The 25,344-nt window shown below is 39.4% G+C and overlaps 1 protein-coding gene across 13 annotated transcripts in view; it reads right to left on the reverse strand.

Moving 5' to 3' along the window:
• LOC139467890 (rap guanine nucleotide exchange factor 6-like) overlaps positions 1-25,344 on the reverse strand; it is a 172,936-nt gene that overhangs the window by 56,920 nt on the left and 90,672 nt on the right. The window contains exon 1 of one of the 13 annotated variants that reach the window (XM_071249433.1): positions 2,870-2,998. The exons of the other annotated variants lie outside the window; for them this stretch is intronic. The gene's annotated coding sequence lies outside the window, so the exon portion shown is untranslated. Of the gene's footprint in view, positions 1-2,869; positions 2,999-25,344 lie in introns of those variants that run through there. 13 annotated transcript variants of the gene reach the window in all.

Raw genomic sequence — 25,344 nt, forward strand, 5'->3', positions numbered from 1 at the left:
TTCACAGAATGACCCTGTACATGTCTGGCTACATCAGTAGTAGCAGGAAAACAGCATCACTGGCACCTAGGGACAGCTTCAAAGAGGCCTGTTGTAGGAATGGAGACACTTGAGGCCGTACTTCAACATCAATTATCTTTGAAGCATTAAATCGAACTGGAACTGCTTTGGGAAAGAAATACACTAAATGGTAATTTTGTCTTGCAAAAAGTGTGTGCATCATTCATGTACTTACAGAACTTAAATTAAATTCAGAAATAATTCTTCTTTGCAGTGAATCTCAAGAGAATCCTTAAATTGCACCAGGAATGTTTTTGGTACTTAAAAGTAAAACTAAATCAGTCTTCAGTTTCATCCCTATCAACCATGTCTGGTTGCTGGGGTCCTACTTCCACTTCTTACCCAACACATCTTGCTCCCAATGTGGTCCAGTTTTCACCCCCTACCTCTCAGTTTCATCTCCCACCACAAACAACATGACCTCTGACCCCTCAATTTCACCTCCAGTCTGATCTCAGACCCCCCAAATTCATCTCCCATCCCACAGGACTCCCCACCCCTGCAAACACATACACCACCCACATCCAAGTCCATACTCATCAACTTGATCAAAAGAGCTCGTTGAACTTTTGATGCAAAATCCTGCAGGCTATGTCCCCAGATAAGCAAGCATTGGGGCCAGGCTAATAAATACCCTTGTATAATAAGGGACCAAATGATGCCAGGGCCAGGCAGTGCTAGGTGTGACATTCTCACACATAAGACTGTGCAACTATTCCCTGCTAATTACTTAATGAATTGCCAACATGTTCTGGAGAGAGTTGAGATTATTACAACATGTGAACAAAGGTCATAGCTAAGATGGAAGGAGAGGACAGACATGTTGAGGGTTATTTATGACTGCAAACTAATCAACATCTGGCTTTGCGTTTTTATTGTTCTTATTGCATAATACAATCTTCCATGAAACTCCAACCTTTAAATAGGAAAGAGCCAACCCATGCAAGACAACATATCCCCTACAAAATCCATCACATATCTTAAATTTGTGCAGCAGCATCTCTTATAGAAAACAACAATCCATTCATCTCCAATCCTTATGCATAAATCCTACATCACAGTTTACTAGAAGACTCAGGTTAAGAGCTAAATCTCTAATAAAAGCTGTTACTTGACCAATTGTATAACAGATTTGTTTGTTGTTTATGCCACACTCAACAATATTCAAGCTATATGAAAATAATCGAGTCTGGACCAGACAATCCAGTGATTGACGTCATGAGCATCGATCCATGCATCAACGAAGTCAGCGAGCCTGACCACCCTACCCCGTCTAGTCACCTCTTAAGACAAGTATAGTTGCCTTTTACAGCAAGCCTGGTTTGCTGAAGACCTATTCTACCACAGATCTGCACGGGTCTCGTATCACAGAGGAATCCTTCATAATCCAGGAAAGGATACGTTCCGACATGTTTGAAATACCAGATTAAAAAGTATGCTGGTCAAAAACAGGGAACTTATGGAAGCCATCTCAAATGAATATTCTCACTGTCTACTACTTTGCTTAAGAACGAGTTTATCCCAAGTCTGCATTATAAGGCAATTACACTGATATCAGATGATATCATTACACACAAATTCTGTCAGGGAAAACAGAAAACTGAGTTTTCATAAAAGAGTAAATTACTGAATTATAGCAATATGCTGGCCTTTGATGACAAATTGACAAGTTGGATTGAAAAGACAATCATCACAGGCAATCATATTGGAATCCAGTTTGCTGGGAAGCCAGTTTCTTCAAAGACAGCAGTTTAATGGCAAAAATCAAAGAGAAGCCATCCAATCCCAAACCACTAATTTGATTCCATCATGAAGAAATTCTATCACCCCAAGGGAGATTACTCAGACAAAAAAATATGACATTTGTGCAAAAATATCTAGAAGCTTTATATAAATGGGTCAGCCTCACCTGAAGTATCAAGTAAATATCATATCCTTTTCTTTCCTTCATTAATGTTATCTAACTATCAGAACAGAGGTGACGCCTCGTCCATATTGTCTCTCATTGCACAATATAAGCATAATCTATCCTGGCAGAAGGAACATTGAATATCAATCTTTCTTCAAATTAAGAAACATATTTAGTCATAAAATCATAAACTAGTTGATAATTTTATTATGTATTGAGTACATAACTTAGTCAGAGAAAATAATTCAAACAGGTATACTTGGTATCATATTCAATAATAGTTTTTGTAAATGTCTACTTGATTCATATAGAGAATAAAAAAAATATAAAAATATCTAATAATCTTTGTGTGACAACATCAAATTGATCAAAATATTTGTTGATTAGATATGGGTCAAAACCAAATGCAGTTTTGTTGCACAATTGATTCTCATAGCTATGATTACATCAATCTTGGACATGTTTCTGTTTTCCATACTGCATTAATTATAACAAGAAACTTTTCAGCTGAAGTATTCAGGCAGCTCAAATTCTAATTCCAAGGAGCATAGTATAATTAAGTTGAGGAAACAGGAAGTTAGCCTCCCCCCACATGGCTTGCTTCACTGAGGAGCACATGGACGAACTGGAGGAGTTAAATGTTCCAATAACACCCTCCACGATAACAATGCATGTTTAATACACAAGTATGTGCAGCATAGTAGAGTGCAGCCATACAGTTTTATACATCAAGTTATTGAAAGTCATTTCCCCAGACCTGGTCTCCATTGAACCTGATCGGTGCCAGATGCTTTCACTGGCTCAGCCTGGCACTGAAGGCATGCCAAGTCTGGATAACAATGTGTGGAAATATGCTGTCAGAAAGCCTGACCGTTTTGAATCAGAACAGTCAAAACTCACCTTGATAACTGAAGGATATCCAAACACAACTCTTCACACACAAATAAAAGTACAATCCACAGAGAAAAGGTTCATCGAATCTCTGAAATGTCACAAAACACACTTGGCCAACATTTCTATCCCACTTTCCCTGCCAGCAACAAAGGCAGTAGTGTTGTTGAGAGTTGCCTCCCCTTGGCCTCCTGCTGCCCTGATCACAACATGGCCAGTGCCAGCTGTGGAGAGGATTGTGAGCTGTGTGCTACCAGGGCTGAGTCATCACACACATCTGATAGCTCACTCTCTTCACACCCGCTGGCTGGACACAGCACCATTAATTGTCTCCTTGCTTCAATTTGGGGGAATTTCAATGGAAAATCAATTTTGGTCGGGTGAAATTCTGACGGATGAATTACTGTTGCTTTTGATATTGATATGATTACTTCCTGGGTTTCTTACACCACCTAGTTTTCATGACCTCATATATTGTCTGTGTACATACAAAAGTGATTATGCAAAAACATTTTCCTGATCACTTCCAAAAATATCAGGGATACACAAATTGGCTTGTCAAAATAAATATCTAAAAAAAATATTATTTATCCTTTTTCTCACCTTCCCAAGGAAAATCTTTCTAAATAATATTTACTCTTTCTCTTCAACATTGTAACCATAATACGCTCCACCTAACCCTACTAACACTATTCATAGATTTTACCTATTAAACATGAACCTTGGAACTCATACTGTTATGTAAGTCTTTCCGGACATCTGATTCAACACTCTGGACATCCAACAGGTTGAACACTGCGTCCAATGTAACCATATCACCGTGATCACACAATCCCAGTATGTTAAGAGTTAAGCTCAAGTGGACTATTTCCATCCCTCCCCAGAATGGCAAACTGAATTCCATGCAAAACCACAAGGTACTTGAAAAGCCCTAGATCCAACACAAGGTGATCACATAACAACTGCACCCTTATTCAGCTCAGTATCGTGTGGTGTTTAAGTAAGTGCAAGGACTTGTGTTCCACGTCTCGGAGGAAATATTCCCCAACACCATTAGCTGTTACACACAGGGAGAGCTGTCACTATCGTACCACTATACAAACTGAAGTTGGTAACGCATTAAATATTCAACAATGGCTGTCCCTTAGGTTCAAACCCCATTCAGAGACAGATTAATCTTCAATCTTTTAAAGGGGAGGTGTTTTCAAGAGCTTGAAATATAATATTTCTTGAATTATACATAAAATGTTGGTAGATGAAGTTCATATTAGGTATCAAGGGTTTTAAGAGTACATCATCAAAAAGTTGTACAAGGACATGTATCATATAAAAGACACAAGTTCTATCAAGGAGATATGAAGTGATCCTTCAAATATAACCATATCAGACTAACCTGTGCCACAATTCCATTTTAAGCCTGCATAAAATGGTCAGATCTGGTCACACATGATGAGATGTTTTCAAATACTTTCTGTCATCCTTGGACACAAACTTGAACCAACAAGACAACTGACATTATTTTAACTTTTCTTAATTCAAACCTATTTTTTGTAACCTTTCACATATATTACTTAAGTACCTATACTTTCTCTACCCACAGCATCAATATTTGCATAATATGACTTCCAGGATAACAGAAATAGAAGCAGGCATTAGCACAGAGACAATGACCTTTCCCATGTCTGACAGACACCATATCAGATGTGTCTCCTACTCCAGCAAGTACAAAGCTGTACAGTGCTAAGTGGTTGTATTCTCTGATCTGTGATAGACAATAGCTGTAAGCCAGGCAACAGACACTGGGATCAATACTTCTTACGCAAAACACTCAGCGCAACTTCCTGGACAAACCCAGGTCAAGGCAAAGAAGCAACACAGCCATACCAGGAGGATGGACCAGCATTTGGGAAAAGTACTGACAAGATGAAATATCAGTAAAGCATTTTTTTCTCTAAGAGCAGCAGTCGACATGAATATTTGGAGGGAGTGGGGTTTCAAGAAAAGGTCTTAGCTATTTTAGTATGCTAGGGAGTGATGTCACAGAAAGACATTCATACAGAGAATTGAACCCATCAACTACCACATTAACCACTTGGCCACCCAACAACTCCATACATATTGAGTAAACACAGTACACATCATACTGAGGACAAGCAGCAGATTTCTATACACATTTCAATCAACAAGCCCTATCCAATATGATGGCAATGACATACATTGTATACTCCTTATCAGCATCTGCTGCTCTGGTGAGGCTCTGGCCACTCACTGAAAACTTCCTATCGACATACCAAGATCAAGATGTCCTGTATTTCCACATCTATCCCTGTCTGATCTGACACTATGATAACAACCATGCTGGGGTTCTCCCCTGTGCACAGCCACTGGGGAACCGTCCAGGGACCCGTTCCACAAAGCGATCTTAGCGCTAAGACTGTCGTAAGTCAGTGTTAAAGAATGGGAGTTACGATCGACTTAGCCCTAAGATCGCTTTGTGGAACGGGGCCCTGGCCTTCTTATGTGAAGATCATGCACACAACTGTCCATACCGCTTTAGCAAATCGCAAGGGTAAACAGACCATTGACTGTATCACCAGCCAAAGAGACACCCGGGACCAATTCTGGCCTTCTGATACAGCAAAGACATATATTTCATCATACCTTCCCATTGGAGTAAAGAAGGCATAAATAAATTAAGGTAGTCTCCGGTTGCTGAGTGAGTAAAAAGTGGTTTTGTCCTTGCAGCAACTGACTTCATTATTGCAGGCACTAACACCCAGCTTACAAACTGTACCCTTGAGGGACACTGAGCCAAGACCTTCATCCTCAGAGCCAAGGAACTAATCATCACTGTAGGCTGTTCACCCACCTCTCTGAGCATACCTCTGTCTTCATTCAATATCCATAGGGTTGTGATAATAGTATTGATCCACCCAATTACATCTCAGTCACAGACAATCAGAGATGCAAGTCTAGTCATCATATGCAATGAAGTACATCAGAGTCAGCAGGTGGGCAATGTTTATGATGATGGAAGCAATACACCAGCAATATAACAGTTGGGCTAAACCTAGTCCTGCACCAGGGCCCACTTGCACAAAGCGATCTTAGTGCAATGATGATTGTAAGCCTATGTTAAAGTATGGGAGTTACGATCATCTTAGCGCTAAGATCGCCTTGTGCAAGTGGGCCCATGGCTGTGGGAATGAGTATGGTTTTACGCCACTATTAGCAATATTGCAGCAATATCATGGCGGGGGAGACCAGAACTGGGCTTCACTCATTGTACCCATGTGGGGAATCGAACCCCAGCCTTCAGTGTGACGAGTGAACGCTTTAACCATTAGGCTAACCGACTGCCTGCACCATGACTGAGGAATACATGTATGTTATGACAATAAAATCAATCTAGGTTGTACAAAAGCAAGTCTAGCTACGAGGGGTGTACAATAAGTTTTGCAACTTAGGTATTTGTGTTTACACAAACAATGTCAACTTGTGGCAGGTGTGACACTAGTCATAACATCAGGTTGACAAGTGTCATAACAAGTGCCAGACACAACAATAAGTTAGATGTGATGGCTTCATTTACCTAAGGGTAGTCACAATCATGGATTCTCTCAAACATGAACAACGCGCTGTAATAAAGTTCCTTACATGCTCAGTTCACAAGTCAAAAATTGCACAAGCTGCCATATGTGAATGTGGATTCGAACAGTTAAATCACCCACCCTACAACCCAGACTTAGCCCCCAGTGACTATTTCCTGTTCCCGCAAATGAAATCAGCCCTACGTGGAAGACGCTTCTAGGATGATGACAAGGACATAAAGGCTACCACAGAGGCGTGATTAGAGGGCCAATCTGCGGATTTCTATAAAAGTGGTATTCAAAGCTTAAAGGACAAAAGGAATAAGTGTATTTAGGTGAATGGAGATTATATTGAAAAATAAAAGTGCAAAAGATATTCTGCGACTTGGTCTTATATTGAAGTTGCAAAACGCCCCTCATATCTCTATTTCACAAAAATCACCATATAGAAAAACATGTATAGAGGTGACAAAGGTATCGTGTAATTAAAAAATTTCATAGACTTTCATATATGTTAGTCAAGGCTAAACCATGAGAACCCTGACATTGTTACCTTGTGGGAAATCAAACCCATGTCATCAGTTTGAAACACCACCCACTAGGCCATCTCACCCTCGTCAAGTCAAACATCTATAATGTATGTTATTGTGACCTAGTATGTTAGACTGTTCAAATCAATGTTATGTATGCATGCATCATTAAAGACAATCTACTAATTACCCATAATCCATTAAGAGCTGCAGAAGAGACTATTTCTCATGCAACTGTCTTGCTGACTCGTCAGTTTCATTTCCTCTAGGCAGGCTTGTTGGAACTTGTTGAGACTAATAACGCTGACAGTTCATTTCTTAACCTTCAGCAACATTCGGGATAGAAGTGATTTGGTCATGAGATGTTCCAAAGGAGAATAATGAAGTACACATACAGTGGAGAGTAAAAAATAATTACCAAGAAAATGTGACCTATCATATTAGGTGAGTGAGTGAGTGAGTGAGTGAGTGAGTATGTTTTTACGCCGCTTTTAGCAATATTCCAGCAATATCATGGCGGGGGACACCAGAAATGGGCTTCACACATTGTACCTATGTCAGGAATCAAACCCGGGTCTTCGACGGCCCCTCATATTACATGAAAACACATTGATACCATCAGTATTCTGAGATGGTCTGCATCACATCTAACATCAACAGGGTCAATGTAATGCTGTTCCACGATGCCACAAATGTCTATTACAAGTGAAATGAACATTTGTTGCGAGTGTCCCTAGAGAAATCATTCAGTACCTTCACCGAGTGCATGCCACTGACAATATCGATCCACATCAGTTGGTGAAATCATTCACCCAGATACACAACAGAATCACACAGCTTACTATCACCAAGCCAGGCCAAGCAGGGACAGGCTGTGTCAAAGGTTTATCATTGGATTGCCACTAGTGGCAGATCAAGCCAACTCCTATTGGTTTGTGAGGTAATGAGACTCAGTATCTGGCTTCTGTATAGGAGAATCAAATTAGCCTCCTATTCTTACCAAAGGCTGATATGTAAAACATTCATACAACTGAATCAGATAGGATCAAAGTGGGAAACAATATGGCGAATCATGTTGGTCTTACCATGAAAAGGTTGCCTAATTTGTAAGTGATACATAAGAATTCCACTCTCACCCATACAAAGCTGGAAAAGATGTGTGCCAATTCCCTCTCTTAATTGCTGGAGTATCAAAGCCACAATTTGTTTCAAAATCACTCAAAGATTGTGTCATTTTCTTCCAAAACTTGTAGCAGTGATTCAGAGCATCTATCTAGTAGCTGGAGATTGGCTTTCCTCTCTTGATACATCAACCACCTCCTCTGACCCAATCAAACTATCGTTTCTCAGGTTATCTCACGAAAGAGGTTAGGGTGTCATAGGTTATCGGGATGTGTAAAACATGGCCAGGAGATGGAATGCTTTCGGTTTTGCCTGATAACTTCCCCTTCTCTCTGACATTTGTTGTGGGCATAAAACACCAAGACCAGATGCACACACCAATCAGTTGGTCTCATGACTGAAAAAGTGTTATCTTCAATAATAGATAAAGTTCTAAGACCTGCAAAGTGCATTGAGGAGGGACAAGGAAAGGGAGGTTATTCTTTCACATGCTATTGTTTATAATTTGGCCTGAAGTCGTTAGAATTCTCAGGAACATGATGAATCAAGATCTGTCTAATAGAATCCTGTTCTGATTGTAAAGAAGGTCTTTTGGAACTTAACGCTTTGTTTCAAGATAATAATATAAAAAAACCTGTTTGTGTCAGCATGATCAGTGAGTCCTACATTCAGTTTCATTCATTCTTTCAGAGACACAAATATAATCACGAGTGAAACTTTGCAACCATTACCATTATGCGCAATTCTCCCTACAAAACAATTGATATTCAAAGTTAACACATGCACACATTTGCATCAAGATTTCAATCCAGGGCACAGACAGACAACTGCTCCAGTGGTTCGACAGACAACTGCTCCAATGTACAGACAGACAGATAGATGGACAATACAGACAGATAGACAGTGGAAAGGTGTTTTCCTAACAGAAAAGCAGCATCAGTGTGAGATGATACTTCCTGCCCGTCACACAGGGAGAGGGAGAGGATCTGGCCATCAACACAGCCCCAGCAAGCAGACCCATACATCCATCAACATAGATGTTCAACTATCAACACGCTTGTTGTATTCGGCTTGTGGCCTGATGATCCATACTGAGTTTGTGAAAGGACCAGCTATATAGATACAGAAAGCTGCCTCTCTTTCCTGGATATCCTATTAGAATCATATCTTGTCTATGTGGAAGTGGATGCCTTGCCAGGTTATATATAAGTCTGCGAGTCTGGGTCCATAGGGAACGAAATAACAGTTCCATTCACTAGACTGAATAACTCTTCATTATGTTCATCATGGAGAGATATCACCGTGGTCTTACAATGTTGTTGTCATGAGCCACAGCTTCCTAACAAGAACATTGCAGTTTATACACAATCTGGAATATGAAATTACTTTGCTACTAAACGTACATCAATGATTTTGTCAAGAGAATTTGAAATAAACTGAACTTTAGGATATCAATTCAAGAAATATCCCTTTTTGTAGCTTATAGCTGCCAAGTTGTCATGATCTGTCTCATTCTGCTGGCTCATCTACACAGAGTTTTATCATTTTTCATCAAGTTATCAAACCTAAAACATGTCAATGTCTTTTCGTGCTCTGTTTTGTACATTTTAATTTCCTTGGAGTGCTGCAAGTACTGCAATGGTTGTTCCATTCATTTTTATCAAATCCAAAACTTTATGGGATTTTTCCAAGCACAAATTGAACCAAAGCATCCACACTAAACTGTGAGCCTAATTATTTCTTGAGCTTGACTGATTCCCCCTTGATGCTCAGCTATCATATGCCATACCTTCATTCTTATTTCTCTGATACCAAACAACTTGGGATAATTTTTGGATGAAATTCAGGTGAAAGTGTGTATGGGATCCCCATTTCCTTCTTACAAAGAGGTGTGTTGAACATGCTGAAAGGTAGTCTGGCATGATGGGATATATTGTGGCAGCTCACGTCAACCACTAGATCAGATCTGGTAGAGACAAGCCATAGGCTAGAAGTCGACAGATATAGACCTTCAGTGTTTTATCTTCGTACCATCACACTTTCGAAAACAATGGTTGTACAATGTATACAACAGAGTTAAACCCAACGACTATTGAATTTCTGTTGAAATATATTGCAAGTACCTCAAAAATAAACCCAAGTTCTGCCCCATGAACAAATAGAACAAAAGGATGTTCATTGTTCAAACAATCAGTGTTTGAAATCAAAAAGGATCCTCGTCATAAACCTTACGCTAAATATGAGTCAGTGAGTGAGTGAGATTTTACCCCGCTTTCAGCAATATCACTGCGGGGGACACCAGAAATTGGCTTCACACATTGTACCCATGTCAGGAATCAGCCCCAGGTCTTCGCTGTGACGAGCGAACGCTTTAACCACTCGGCTACCTGACTGCCCCCCCAAAACATGAACCATTGAGATGGCCCCAACAGTAAACACTATAGCAGCAAACATCATGGATCCCAGGATCCCTGATACAACTTCTAAACACTGCTCAGTACCAAATTTAATCTCTTACCACAGAATATAATTTTCCATTTTGTTAATTGTTTCTTCTCATGATGTGTCCATGGCAGTTCAACCTACAGAATCCAACCATCCGATGCTCCCCATCCTACAACCGTTTGGCTGCTACAATTGTCTTCAAATCAGCCCAATTTCCACCACACTTAGATCTTTATCTAAGCTCGTAATTTACCACACCAGGCTAACACACAGCAATTACAAACCCCTCTTTACAATTGTCAAACACTGTAAAACATGGCCTTCATTGCTTCCACAGGTTCACAGTTTGTTCTGTGTTTCCATGATGATCATGGGAAACAGCTTTTATTGTGGTTGTAAACCTTCACATCCAGCCTAGCTTAATCTGGACTGACAATGAAGTTGGTGGGATCATAGCATGGGCATGTAACATATTCCCAATTGACACATCTAATAGCATTTTAAACTGATTTAAACAGAGTTGTTACAGAATAAAATCAACATAAATAAAAAAATCACTCTTTTTCAAATCTGATAAAAATTTCAAATTTCCAACCCTCGTAAACTTCAAAGTCCTGTCTGTAAATTTTCAATCTGAATCTGATTTTAAAAACACAAGAATTTGAATATTCAATTATAAAATACTTTCAAAGAGCTCCCCAAAGGCTCATTCATGCAGGTTGTGTACAAACACTAGCATATCCCGTGGCCACGAGTCCAGATCTGGCATCATCTGGGACTGCGTGAGTCACTAGTGGGACTGCTGGGAAGCATGAGTGCTAGTACACAGTATGGTAACCATCCTGACCAGCTCACTCGGTTCCACGTCACTGGAAACTGTGATCCTAGCCAGCTGGTTCTGACTGAGGAGCTGACGGAACAGAGAAAGTCCCTGTGAAATGAATCACTGCATCTAACAATGCACTTGAGTCTTCACCTGGCCACTTTTCTCAATAGTCTTCACAACCAAGAGAGATTTCAAATCAATCATTGAAATGCTTCTAGCCTCCAATCTGCACACACCACCCAAGACCTGTTTCTGTTGACTCAGTGACAACATTTAGCCATGAGATTTAGCATGTTTAGTGTCCACAGTTCTCAGACGATCCCCACAGTGACAAGACGTTCACAACATCTCGTGTAATTTTCCTGACTTACAGCTTCTGTATGGAAACCAATTTGAGTGTAGTGTGAAATAACCACCCTACAACAGAACAATGGTCTCTCCCAGGAAAAACATCATTGAATATTTCATTATTCAAATACATTTTACACAAATAGCTCCACAACCAAATATTATTTGAAAAAATATTGTTATTTTGTTCAAAATTGAGATTCTTTTTTCTGTTTTAAGGTATTTTAACATTGTGATGTTACATTGCATTCAATGCAGTCATGTCAAATTAAGCATTAAAGCCACTTCCTCTTGATTGGTCTTGTTATCAGTAAAACATGAGTCACCTCAACCAAGACAGAACATTAGCAATTAAGAAAACTTAAACTTTATGGATAAGAACTTTTGGTTTATAGCGACATTTTGATGTAAATTCTAACACAGTTATCAGGCTGGAGTGAAGCTGTTATCCATGAAGACATAACCTCTAGAATGTCAATCAAACAGTTACCATAAGTAATGTTTATGTTGACATGAATTGGGCCATTTTTAATTTCCACTTGGGAATTTTATTGGCACTTGCTGCAGACTTGGGGCCGAATATCAGCCTCTGAACCCGTCTAGATAAATCCCAGTAGATTACAGGAGAAGGCACCTAGTCCTTCCAGCCTCATATTCAGCAGTTCTGAGGTGTTTCTTTGAAGGAAGAGAAACATTAACCATAATAAATACAATCTAAACCTACATAAACTGTCCAAATACCAAGCAAATATTACTCAAAATAGGTCCTTTTCAACCCAAACAGATATTTGAAACATTCTACTCTGCTATTAAAAAAATATTCCTCTTCAAACCAAAAAATATATTTGAAACATTCTACACTGCTATTCAAAAATAAGTCCTTTTCAACCCAAACAGATATTTGAAACATTCTACTATGCTATTGACAGGCATGAGCCAATCCTCCTGCTATTTAGACAACCAATACATCTGACGATAGTATCTAAAATATAGCCATAACAAGCACCTGTCACACAGCTTAGGTGCAGCCATCATGACTAGCAGGCCGGTATGGGTCTTACAAAAGTACACTCCTTGATTACTTCACTGAAATAACATGAGCCTAAAGAGTGCATTACCAGCTTTAAACACTGTAAACTGTAACTAAATGTATTGTTACAATGTACAATGAACAATGATAAATCTATGCATTCTTGACTTAAGATAAGATAAGATATATCTATTGCAAGAAACATTCCATTACTGAACCGAGGCAATTTTGTAGATATACACACAATCGATTGACATAAACATACATGTAATATTTAGAGAGTATTTACATAAGAAGCAAAAGAAACAAAATATGATTTATGTACATACATCTACTAGACTAACATGTGGAATAGAGCTAGCTTGAGCTGGCTAGACTGGCTTTTGTATGCATTTCTAGATTATTATTTTTCCATAAAATAAATATATTCCACGGTCATGGTGCAGGACTAATACATCCACATACATATCTATATCACTTGTCAGATAGGTAATTTGGCACATCATTATAATGACTTCCAACTGATGAATAATATTTGTCCTGTTGACATTATACACAACGGAAGGTGTGACAAGTTCCATCCTTTACCTATTGCTAATTTGTCTGGGATGTATAAGACCCTTATTAAACATGTCTGGAACAAGATCCAACTGTGGTCAGCATGAACTCTTGAAGTCTCTAGGCATACTGTGTGAGCACTAGACTTGACCTTTGGATGCTGTCAAAGACAGACAATATCCCACAACCTCGGCTATAGTGTCAGACACTCCACACTAGAGATAGTCATACTGCCTACACAACACAATACAGTATTCACAGGGATCAACTCAAGTACTCACAGTGTTGACTGAGTAAATTAGCCAACACAGTCTTGCATGGTAGTTACGAAGGTGGAGTGTATCAGGGAAAGTTGTAATTTCAGAGCTGATACAACAGAGATGCTTCATAAAACATTATGTTTTACTCATCTTATTGTTTAGCCGTTAAATTGACAATGCAAAAAGACAATATTGTGTATGATATTACTTGTCAATACTCTAATTACATCTCACTAGCAGTGAAGCAATGTAAGTAGCATTGATTTGTAGCTTAGCCTGGTAGACAAACGGATGGCCCTCTGACCTCAAGTACAAACCACATGCGTCCACATTCTCCAATAATCAATATATCTATATTAAGCATAGGCCTAGCCTATTGTAGTGGGGTTACCCCGTTAAAAGTAGACAGAAGCAATGTTTCTATGAACACATTTATGACAATGCATCTAAGATTGCATGCATCTCATTAACAAGAAATGTGGAAACCATCAAAGATGAAGATTTAATATGAGTCTTTATCAACAGGGTCAGCAAGTGGGGAATGGAACCCGGGTCTTTGTCGTGGTGAGCGAACGCTTGAACCACTTGGCTCCCACCTCCGATGATTACGGGAAGTAATGTTTCAAAATTACCATAGTTCTTTTTTTCTTAAGTGTTTTTCACACAAATCTGCTCACATAGACATGTCTCCATGACCCAATTTGCCAATAGTTGCTAGGTTTAAAAAAAAAGCATAAAGTTCAGAAATACGTTTCATCTAATCAGTAGTGCCACACTATTTAATTGAAACATTAAGAAAAAAGTATCTGTTCTCACACAGAAACTGCGATATGTCATTCCGTGCAACAGAGGTTTTCTTTCCAACAGATGTTGACTCTTGCTTGTTGATAGCATGTATGTTTCACATATGCTTTTATCATTACTTTCAAAGCGGGAACAGGAGTGATGTGAATATGCTTCCATTTGCTATTTAATTGCCCAAAAAGTATGCAATCCCTTTGGTGAAAATAGTCCTTAACATGCTGAGTGCCATTGCAGCGTGGAACCGAACAGTTTGTCTTAATGTCAAAGGATGTAAGAGAACATTCAGCAGAGACTCCATGCTAGCCTAGTCAACCTTTCGAACAATCTGAAAGTGTCACTTCAAGGTTTGAACTAAAACATATTTTCACAGCTTTGTAGTAGCTTTTTAGTGTAAGCAACATAAACAGGTTTCTTTCGGTCATTTCTTGTTAAACAGTGTTTAGATTGAGAAATGGAATCTGAGAAAAATCAGAATACAGCTGAGTGTATGCTGCATCCAGCCATATTTCAGCAAGCTGAGAGTGAATGCTGCATCCAGCCATATTTCAGCAAGATGAGTGAGTGAATGCTGCACTCAGACATATTTCAGCAAGCTGAGAGTGAATGCTGCATCCAGCCATATTTCAGCAAGATGAGTGAGTGAATGCTGCACTCAGACATATTTCAGCAAGCTGAGAGTGAATGCTGCATCCAGCCATATTTCAGCAAGATGAGTGAGTGATTGCTGCACTCAGACATATTTCAGCAAGCTGAGTGAGTGAATGCTGCACTCAGCCATATTTCAGCAAGATGAGTAAGTGAATCCTGCACTCAACCATATTTCAGCAAGCTGACAGTGAATGCTGCACTCAGCCATATTTCAGCAAGCTGAGTGAGTTAATCCTGCACTCAGCCATATTTCAGCAAGCTGAGTGAGTGAATGCTGCAATATTTCAGCAAGAAACCAATGGTTGATATAATGAGCAATGTCCATCGCCTTCAAGGTACGATGAAACACAATCAACCAAGTCAGCGCACCTCGCAACCCAGGAATATTTGGACCAATTCTAATCCAGAATCCTAAAGGGTTAATTTATTTTTTGTTAGAAATAGTAGATGAACACAATGAAGAGTGAATGTGACAGTCTGCACAGCTCATAGCAATATTCCAGCTACATCACAGTTCGAGCATGCCAGAATTTGGCTTTGCAATGTAGGGAATCAAACACAGATCTTCAGTGTGTAAGCCGGAGCTTTGCCCACTAGGCCCTCCACGTACCTCCTCCATGATGAAAAGATACGAGTGAAGTGACTATGAAAGTCATGTCCAGCAGTACAGGTGGAGTCACCCCAAGTACTTCAAGTGCTTCCTGTGGCAGTACCTAACGTATCATGTCCTGTTTACAAGACTAACAAGGAGGAGTTTCTAGTATCAGACAGATATCTCATCCACATACCAGGAACATGGTATATCAGCCTTATTATACCCAGTAATGGCAACATAGAAGAGTCTTGGGTGCTCGAGGTTTGCTGCAATAGGATTTCACTGATAGAAACAAATTCTTAAATTCACTAGTCCATATGCTACATACAGTAAAGTATGTTTATAACGAACACGCTTATAACGAACAGACGGATATAACGAACTGATTTTTTTGTCCCGACTATTTGCTATTGATATACTGTGTATATGCTTATAACGAACTACGGTTATAACAAACTAAAGTTAGTGGTCCCTTTGAGTTTGTTATAACCGTAGTTAACTGTAGTAATCACCTACCAAATGGTAAAGTGCTAGTCAACAAGGAAATGTGTCCATTGAAATTTACTTGTCGACAAATGAGCTTATGTAAATTTCGAACCATGTATTTAAATATATGGATGCCTTCTCCTTCTCTCTTTACGTTACAACATGAGGCTCATGCCCAGAGCCCTGACTTTCATGCCAATAATACTTTCAAACACTGGATACATAAACATCTATCTGCTAACAGCATTATGTGGCCTGCTTTCACCCTACATAAATCACCTTTTTTCATTGTAACTGTAAGTGTGTGCTTTTGAACGAGGTAACAACCAATTCTGATGGCTTAAATAAACTGAACTGAGTGCTCTCAAAGACGGTGAGCCCAAACAAATTATTGCCAATAGATAATACCCATAAAGAGAAGCTGTGAAATGCGCCCATACAATCGGGGCTGCGGAAATGTTCCAGGCATTGAAACTTGCAACAATAAGATTATTCGTCCGTGTATATGATCCCTACAGATTGAGAAGCATAGCTCAGAGGAATCTTGACAACATTACATGGGATGCGTGTTTGCTTATGTGAAAATATACTGTATTCATGGTGTTACCATTTCACAATTTACTGTGACTATACCATGAAGGGAAAAGGCTGATCCTGACTGGATCTAGCCACGTCTTTTGTGTCACTCTCTTCCATGGTAGCTCAGAGTTGGTTCTGGAGTTGGAAACAACCTTTAGAACATGACCAGATACATTAAAGGGAAATCTTTTCACTTTCAGAATTGAAGGCATAAATCATGTATATATTCTCACCACTGTGTAATTGTTGGCATTAACATCAAGAGCGGTGATCTAAAGTGCAATCCTTTCATTTTCAAATATATGACTGATTTAGTGGGTTCATAAGATGATCTGATAAAACTAAACTGAAAACCGAAAAGAACAAATTTTACAATCCAAATTGAATTTCAGCCAGATACTACAATCGACATGATTGAACATGAACAAGCTTTTCAAAGTAGCACTGTTTGTTACAATTTGTAAACGTCACAAGGTAAAGTAGGGAATACATGGTTGTGTGTGGCCACTGAACGACAACCTATTCTGCCCCTTCCCATATATCATACCTGTGGCCCCCAACTCTCCTGTCAACATGGCCAGTAGTCACCTCACTATACCACTCCAGAGATTACCCTGTTATAACACTCTGGACACAGTTCATGGCCATGTCACAAAGTGGACTTATGAAAGCTTGTTTACTTCTTCAACAGACATCTAATTTGATGATTTCAAGTAATTAAACAGATGAATTGGTTTCTTAATGTGGTAGTATTTTTTCTTAGGTTTGTCTGGATATTTGAGATATACTTTGGCATGTTTGATACTTTGTAAAAAGGAAAAATTCTTTATCATTTTTACCAACAGTTATATATTTCTTGTACAACATTATTAGAATTTTGCTCAATTCTCATACTGTTTCCATATCATGATAAACCATTACATTTGTGTATCCAGAACGTGCCTGTGCATATATTTTGTAGTTTGTAGAATACTGCTACATAGTAATCACCTACCAAATGGTGCCACTGTTTGTTCATGGGATGTTACGCAATAAATATCTTATCTTATCTTATCTTTGAGAAGAGCTGGTTAACTGATGTCATTGTCCCAACGGCAAAATGAACCTAATGATGAACAATGAATTATCACAATAAATCTGTCTGTTAATGTTAACGGTGATAAAGGGACATATGTGGTGTTCCATATATCCTTATAGCAGCTTGAGTCTGCATGTGTACATTCATTTGAACATATAATAGGTAAGGTGAGGTGAAACAGGGTTTAAAGTTGAGTTACAAGATTATTAGTAAATAATACACTTATATAACGACGTGCATACATGTGTGGGTACGTGGGTGTGGCTGCTTGTACTACTCAAGAATAATGCCGATTTATATTGCCTGCCCACTGAGATACCGCAGTTTAACATGAATACCGCACTCAGACACAGTACACAGACTCGGAACGACCACTCCTTGTTTTAGACCCTTACTGTCGAGCGCCAGGCTGGGTAAAAACAAGTACCATCTTTTAACGCCTTTTGGAATGACGCAGCCGGGGATCGAATCCCAGACCTTCCGCTCTCCGGGCAGACGCTCTACAACTAGACCACAGAGGCGGTTATAATAGACAATACCTGTAATTTCAATCTACTAAATCATGATGCATACAAGAGCACAGAGAATATAAACATACGCCCTGAAGAGCACTTAAACACTGTATTGTTTTTACTGGGTTTTAATGTGGGCAAAGGTTACCTGAATGTACTGGTGGATCTCATACACGAGCTAGCCTTTATATCAACACGAACATGTCAATACCTACGCACATATGACAAGTAGTGCCCATATTTACTGCTGTATTCAGTCTGTGTGAAGGAAAAAAACAGACATATCTCCCCAGCTACAATGAAGCCTGCTAACCATTCATGTAAGCTTGTTATCTAAGCTAACTCCACCCAGCCTATCTATTGACAACTTGAAAGCCTTCCGTGAACCAGAAAGCACTTATTTACACTGAAATATCTGCAACCCTTCACGGTAGCATCCATTATAAAGTTACCTAAATTCATACATTGTAACACTCAAACAACCTTACACATGACATGCTGATTGTTGAAAAGGTTGAACCATATTATACATGTCAGAACCCAAATTACACATCCCAAGATAGGCCAACACAACAGCAAACGTCATATGTCTCCAGCAACACAGTACAGTTATAACAGGTGTCATCTGCCTGGAGACAGCTCACAGCTCTTGCCAGTGGTTGCTGTCCACAAACTGACCTTCACCTTCAGTGCTCCACTCCCCCTCCTGGTACAACCCCCAGTACCCCCAGTACCCCCAGTACCCCCTGTACCCCCTTCAGTAAATCGGTGGTCAAACACAGTAATCCTGGGTCCTCTGTGGGGTCAAAAGAGACCCAAATGGACAATTTCTCTTTGAACTTCAGACCAACACTGACATCCCGACTGGAACATAAATCTCCACCAGCAAGATTTATGTGTCCCCCTGAATGTATGGGTGCCTCCTGTCTGTGTAGAACTCTACTTTATGTTTTCCCCTGTTGCACCTGGACTTGTGATCAGTCCAGGAAGAAACTAGCAAATTCACAGATGCTACAGTCTTTCTGAATCACAATGCCCTGCATTTTCAATTATTTATTTCAGAAATAGTCAAGTCTGAATATAATCAAGTAAATGAAACCTGTGAAAGAACTCCACTCAAAATGAAATTTATTTTTAGGCGAACAAAAACAAAAACATGAAATTGTTTGCATGAAATTGACTGATACACTTCAAATTCTCAAAAGTTAAAAAACACCTGATTCTTTCATATTACTTTAATTAATCTCCCCTAGATAATTACTATAGTAATATGTGAATATGAAACAATTGGCTGTTCTTAAACTTCTTTTGAGTAGCATAGATTTCTAACCCCAAATCAAATCCATGCTGATAATTATATTTTCATTCATAACCATATGACACAAATCCTCATATAATAACAGCTCAATTACAACAGCTAATTGATTATTCATATTGAAGAAAAATTCAAAGAAATCAATTTGCAACCACAGGAAACCAATGCTCTCCCGACATGCAGAAATCAATGGACTCCCAAGGAACACATCACTGTCATGCAGTATATCAGATAAGCTGTTCAATGCAGTACCCATGTCTATATTGATACCACTACATAGTTACAAAACACTGCACTGTCATGTTCAACTCCTTGCATTTCCTTATTGATTTCCTGCCAGAGACCTAAACTCAATGATTAAGTCACTACAAACAGCTGTGGTTTGACCACTTGCCACTAGATCATATCAAACAGTCATCACGTGACCCAGCTTATCTTTCCAACAATCGTTTGATTAGTGATCCAGCAATTAAAACCACTGAGACGTGTAAGCCCCTGCCAACACACACTTGGAAGTGTTTTATTGCCTCTGACCTGAATACCATTAACTGGTACAAACTTCACAACCTGTATAGAAACAATGCACAAAGCCTTAGGAAAGGTCACAATTTGCATATACAAATATTGAACCTGGACATGTTAATATGGGTTCAACAGACCACGAAAGGTCATGTCCATTTGTCCATCGTGTCTATTAATCTTCCAATGAAGTCATGTGGTCATAAGGGCCATCAAGATTGTATGACCCCAATAAAATGATTCTCTTTGACATGCATGACCAATAACCACACAATCTTTAAATACAGTTTCTACTCCAAAGAAGAAAAACTACTTTAAAAATAACAGATTGGCTTCCTTGCTTGACTTATAACACTGCAAAGTAAGTAAACTTATCTTGTTTGTTGTTTCAGCAATATTCCAGCTATATGATGGCGGTCTGTAAATAATCAAGTCTGGACAGACAATCCAGTGATTGACATCATGAGCATCAATCCACGCAATTGGGATACGATGCAAGCCTGACCACCCGATCCCGTTAGTCGCCTCTTACGACAACCATAGTTGCCTTTTATGGCAAGCATACTGGTAAATATTTTGTGCTATATTAACACTTCGCAATGGGAAATTTAGAAAGTGACACTTGTCTCATGGAGAAGTAAACCAGTATCGAAAATCAAGAGCTTCATGGCCTAAATACCACTAAATAAATGTAGGAAATATCTCAGTGTCTGCAGGCAGTTTAATGTCTTTTTTGAGTCATTATCATCCGATCAGAACATCAACATGCTCCTCGTTGTAGGTTTATCAAGCTTTATCACGAAAAGTTGGACATATGCCGATGTTCTTCCTTTCAAAAACTGTTAACTTCTAAATCAATGGATCCCATATGAGACCTTCAACAGGCTGTTGGAGGGGATGTGCAAGGCCTGTATCCAGCAGCTTCAAATTGTGTTATCACCTGATGTGTCTTCCCAGGGAGACAGCAGTCTTGTTTGAGAGATACCACCCATCTCCAGCCTCCTGTTCCCCAACAGCCTTCTATCACAGCTAATGCCCCACTCTTATCTCCTTAATCACGTCTCTGTCTTAAACATTTCAATTAATCTTGTGTAGAAGGATAATAGGAAGTCTAGGACAAGAGTCATCCACATCAGGCTTGCAGAGATCTGGTGGGTCCGCCTGGACTCATGCTCTGGTCTGCTGACCAGCACATTGTAAGGATTAATAGCTGTCGGATTAGGTACAACTTGATGAGGATATAGACTAGCACCTATGGGAGGTAACACTTGGTGAAGGGCACACATCATAAGTACTGGATCAGATAAACATCTACTGTCAGATTAGGGCAATAGTGCAACATTTCCTCTTTCTAGTTCCCACAAGGTTTCAATATAGTTTTTGATAGTACTGAAACTGATGCATCTACATATTTCAACATTTTCAGTAAACCTCAATTTCATTCCTTACAAGAAGCTAAGCATCCAAAAGAAACCCTAAGGTTTACATTTCCACAGATGTCGACAATAATGAGATATTAAAGTAAATCATCTTCACCTAAACAACCAGTCAAACTGATGATGCAATGATACAGGTTTCTTGACCGTACAACATACTTATGCAAAATCAAAATATCCACATTCGTCATTGACAGAACCCACAAAGAAAGTGATAAGCAGAAGCCACACACTCCATGTGACATAATGCTTTAAGGAGCATTCCCACAGCATGTCATTACCCTTCACATTACCTTCAGAAGTCCAATGGCGGAAAAAGGCACATATAGAAGGCCAAAGGTCAAAAACGCTTAAAGCTTTGCGGCAATGAACAAATACATAGGTAAACTTCCAAAAACTCCACAAACCCTACAAATTTTCAAGACTGCATTCTTCACCGACGCAGACATGAAAAAGTTTGAAAAACAAACAACGGTGAAACGCCTTTCTGTGTTTTGTAGGTGTGAGCATAATGGGGCTGTTGTTTCTCGTACCCTAGGTGTGAGGACACAAACCCAGACCAGGTAGGTAAGACCTCGTGGGGAAGAATGCACAGGCAAGTAAATGCTAAACACACATGTTCTCCTTTAGCTTCCTGACCAATCTAAGTACAGTGCAAATATGTCTCTTGTAGCCTAACCTTTAGACAATGATGGCCGAATTGTAGAGAACTTTTTTTAGGGAAAATGTTGATCAGTTTATTTTGTGAGAAAACTTTACGCTATTTCTAAAGGATGCTAGCTGACAGATACTGAGTACACAAGAAAGAGGGCAAATAGGACATATTGACATACAGAAAGCAGCTTTCTATTAACAACGGAGTTCATAAACCACAACTGTATTTCATACATAATTGACAATGATTAATATTTTGAATATGAAAATCAGTACTGAGATGATATGATAGAATAAATATATGCAAGTGGGTATGCATATGAAAGAAAATTGTTTTCTTATTTCAAAATCATATTTTAGTTCTATATTATCATTGAACCCATTTGAAAAATAACATGTTGTCCTGTGAAGTTATGTGGTCAGTATCTTTCCAGCACTGAAGGCATTCTGGCTACTGTGGCAGGCTGTGATTGAAATGTCAAGACCCAATGGCCTTCAGATCAATCACCTCACATATGTCTGGGACAGGTTCTGCTCAAATGCTCCCCATTTTTCCACTTGGGAGGCAAACACCCTATGATTGGCAAGGAGGACGCTAACCAAGATCTTGTACTCATTAACATTATTGATCTGCTTTGGACTAAACTTTGATGTCAATTTGTCGAAATAAATGACCGAGGGAGAAGTCCAAACAATTGCTTCTCCACACAAACGATAACCTGACTTGAGTTAATGCTATTTTTGTGCAATTTCTTTGTTTCCATGTGTTTGGGGAAAGGTCAGGGAATCTAAATGACAGCTGTGGGCAGCCAGGAATACAAATATTTATTTTCTCAGTGTAAATCCTAATCATGTGTTAACATCATTTATGTTGTAGGAACTGAAGTTTATTACTTTCACAGTTACAAACTACGGGAACCAAACATAGCAACAACAAAAAGTGCCAAATTAAAGTTGGGAAACAGCATGGACAGTGGTAGACATTTGCTGCTGGGATATTGGGGACTTGGCAATAGTATTACCGTATATCGCTGTGTATAAGGCGACCCCACGTATAAGACGACCCCCCTGTACACGCCTTAAAAATCAACCCAAAATCCTATACTCCGTGTATAAGGCGACCGGGAATCAAACACATCACAAGTCTGACTGATATAGAAGATTTAACGTGCGCTTTCCGACTGTAGCGTATTTCGCACACGGACATCACAAGTTAGTTAGTTAGTTACTTTGGAGATTTAACGTGCGCTTTCCGACTGATGCGTATTTCGCACACATCACAAGTGCGCACACAAACCTTATATATGCAATAAAAATATGTTTATCTTGCGTTGTTTTTTTTCTACAATGATAGGTCGCGTGTGTAACTCCAGCACACGTCGCCATTTTGTGTTTACACGGTACGACACCAAATTGGTGCCCGTAAAATAAAATTCATTTATGAAGTAATAACATATAAGAGACAATGGTGAGTAATTTAATCGCCAATTAACTATGTTGTAACTAACTAGGCTTATGTTTGCTTCACATTCAGCGTGTTTATTCCACAATCACTTGTACACACCGTCTCCAATACTTGTTAATACAACTGTAAAAACAGCGGGAATTGATTTCAGCTTCACCGGTTATCACATGTTAGGTCACATGTGCAATATGCAAATGCTTACCGGTACTTCCGGCTCTCTGCTCACGGATGTTGATTGTTTTACCGTGTCAGGTGGTTTGACAATCTGCATCGAGGCGAGGGTCATTTCAACTTTATTTGCAGAAATTATTAAACTTTATTCAAGGAAAAGAGATACAAATCATGTTTATGTATGGAAATAGTTATTGGAACAGTTATTTAGGACGAAATGCGAAGTTTTATTGTCAAATGCTGGGCTGGCTATCGGACGCCGGTTGACATCGCCAGTGGAAAAAAATGTGAGATCTTCGACTCCGTGTATAAGACGACCCCCCTTCTTAGCCCCCTCATTTTAGGTACGAAAAACTCGCCTTATACACAGCGATATACGGTAACACGTAAAGGGTATACATTAAAACTATAACAAGGATCACTGATGTCCTTTTGAAATGATGACTGAATGATTACAGAATTCACAACTAACCATTTAGGTACCTAAATTTACAAAGATGTTTAAACAAATATTTATGAACAATTAAGCATCAAGTATAACACCAGGTGAATTAAATGTGGAATCATTCTTATTGGATTATTGACTATGTATCTGACATTAGGGACCCCAAGATCTTTGATTTTATACATTAGGGCCATTACAAGGACCCCTTGACTTCCAAGCTTAATTTCAAACACAAAGTAACAGACATCAACTGACACACAACAGACTAGCAACCCAGGTGACTGTTTCAAGTCATCCATGACATAATAGTGGGTCTTCATGCAGAAGTAAGGTGACTCTTCATGCATCTCTACCTCAGGTTCTCTGCCCCTGCTAGTGTATCTGTTCCGCCTCTCTACTGTTGTGTATCTGTTCCGCCTCTCTACTGTTGTCTATCTGCTAGTGTATCTGTTCCGCCTCTCTACTGTTGCCTATCTGCTAGTGTATCTGTTCCGCCTCTCTACTGTTGCCTATCTGCTAGTGTATCTGTTCCGCCTCTCTACTGTTGTCTATCTGCTTGTGTATCTGTTCCGGTTCTCTACTGTTGTCTATCTGCTTGTGTATCTGTTCCGGTTCTCTACTGTTGCCTATCTGCTTGTGTATCTGTTCCGGTTCTCTACTGTTGTCTATCTGCTAGTGTATCTGTTCCGGTTCTCTACTGTTGTCTATCTGCCAGTGTATCTGTTCCAGCTCTCTACTGTTGCCTATCTGCTAGTGTTTCTGTTCCAGGTCTATACTGTTGCCTATCTGCTAGTGTTTCTGTTCCAGGTCTATACTGTTGTCTATCTGCCAGTGTATCTGTTCTGGTTCTCTACTGTTGTCTATCTGCCAGTGTATCTGTTCCAGCTCTCTACTGTTGCCTATCTGCTTGTGTATCTGTTCCGGTTCTCTACTGTTGTCTATCTGCTTGTGTATCTGTTCCGGTTCTCTACTGTTGTCTATCTGCTTGTGTATCTGTTCCGGTTCCTTTGCCTCTGCCTATCTGCTTGTGTATCTGTTCCGGTTCTCTACTGTTGTCTATCTGTAAGT

This window comes from Haliotis cracherodii, unplaced genomic scaffold (genome assembly GCF_022045235.1).
Source record: "Haliotis cracherodii isolate W230 unplaced genomic scaffold, xgHalCrac1.p SCAF_2, whole genome shotgun sequence".
Taxonomy (NCBI): domain Eukaryota; kingdom Metazoa; phylum Mollusca; class Gastropoda; order Lepetellida; family Haliotidae; genus Haliotis; species Haliotis cracherodii.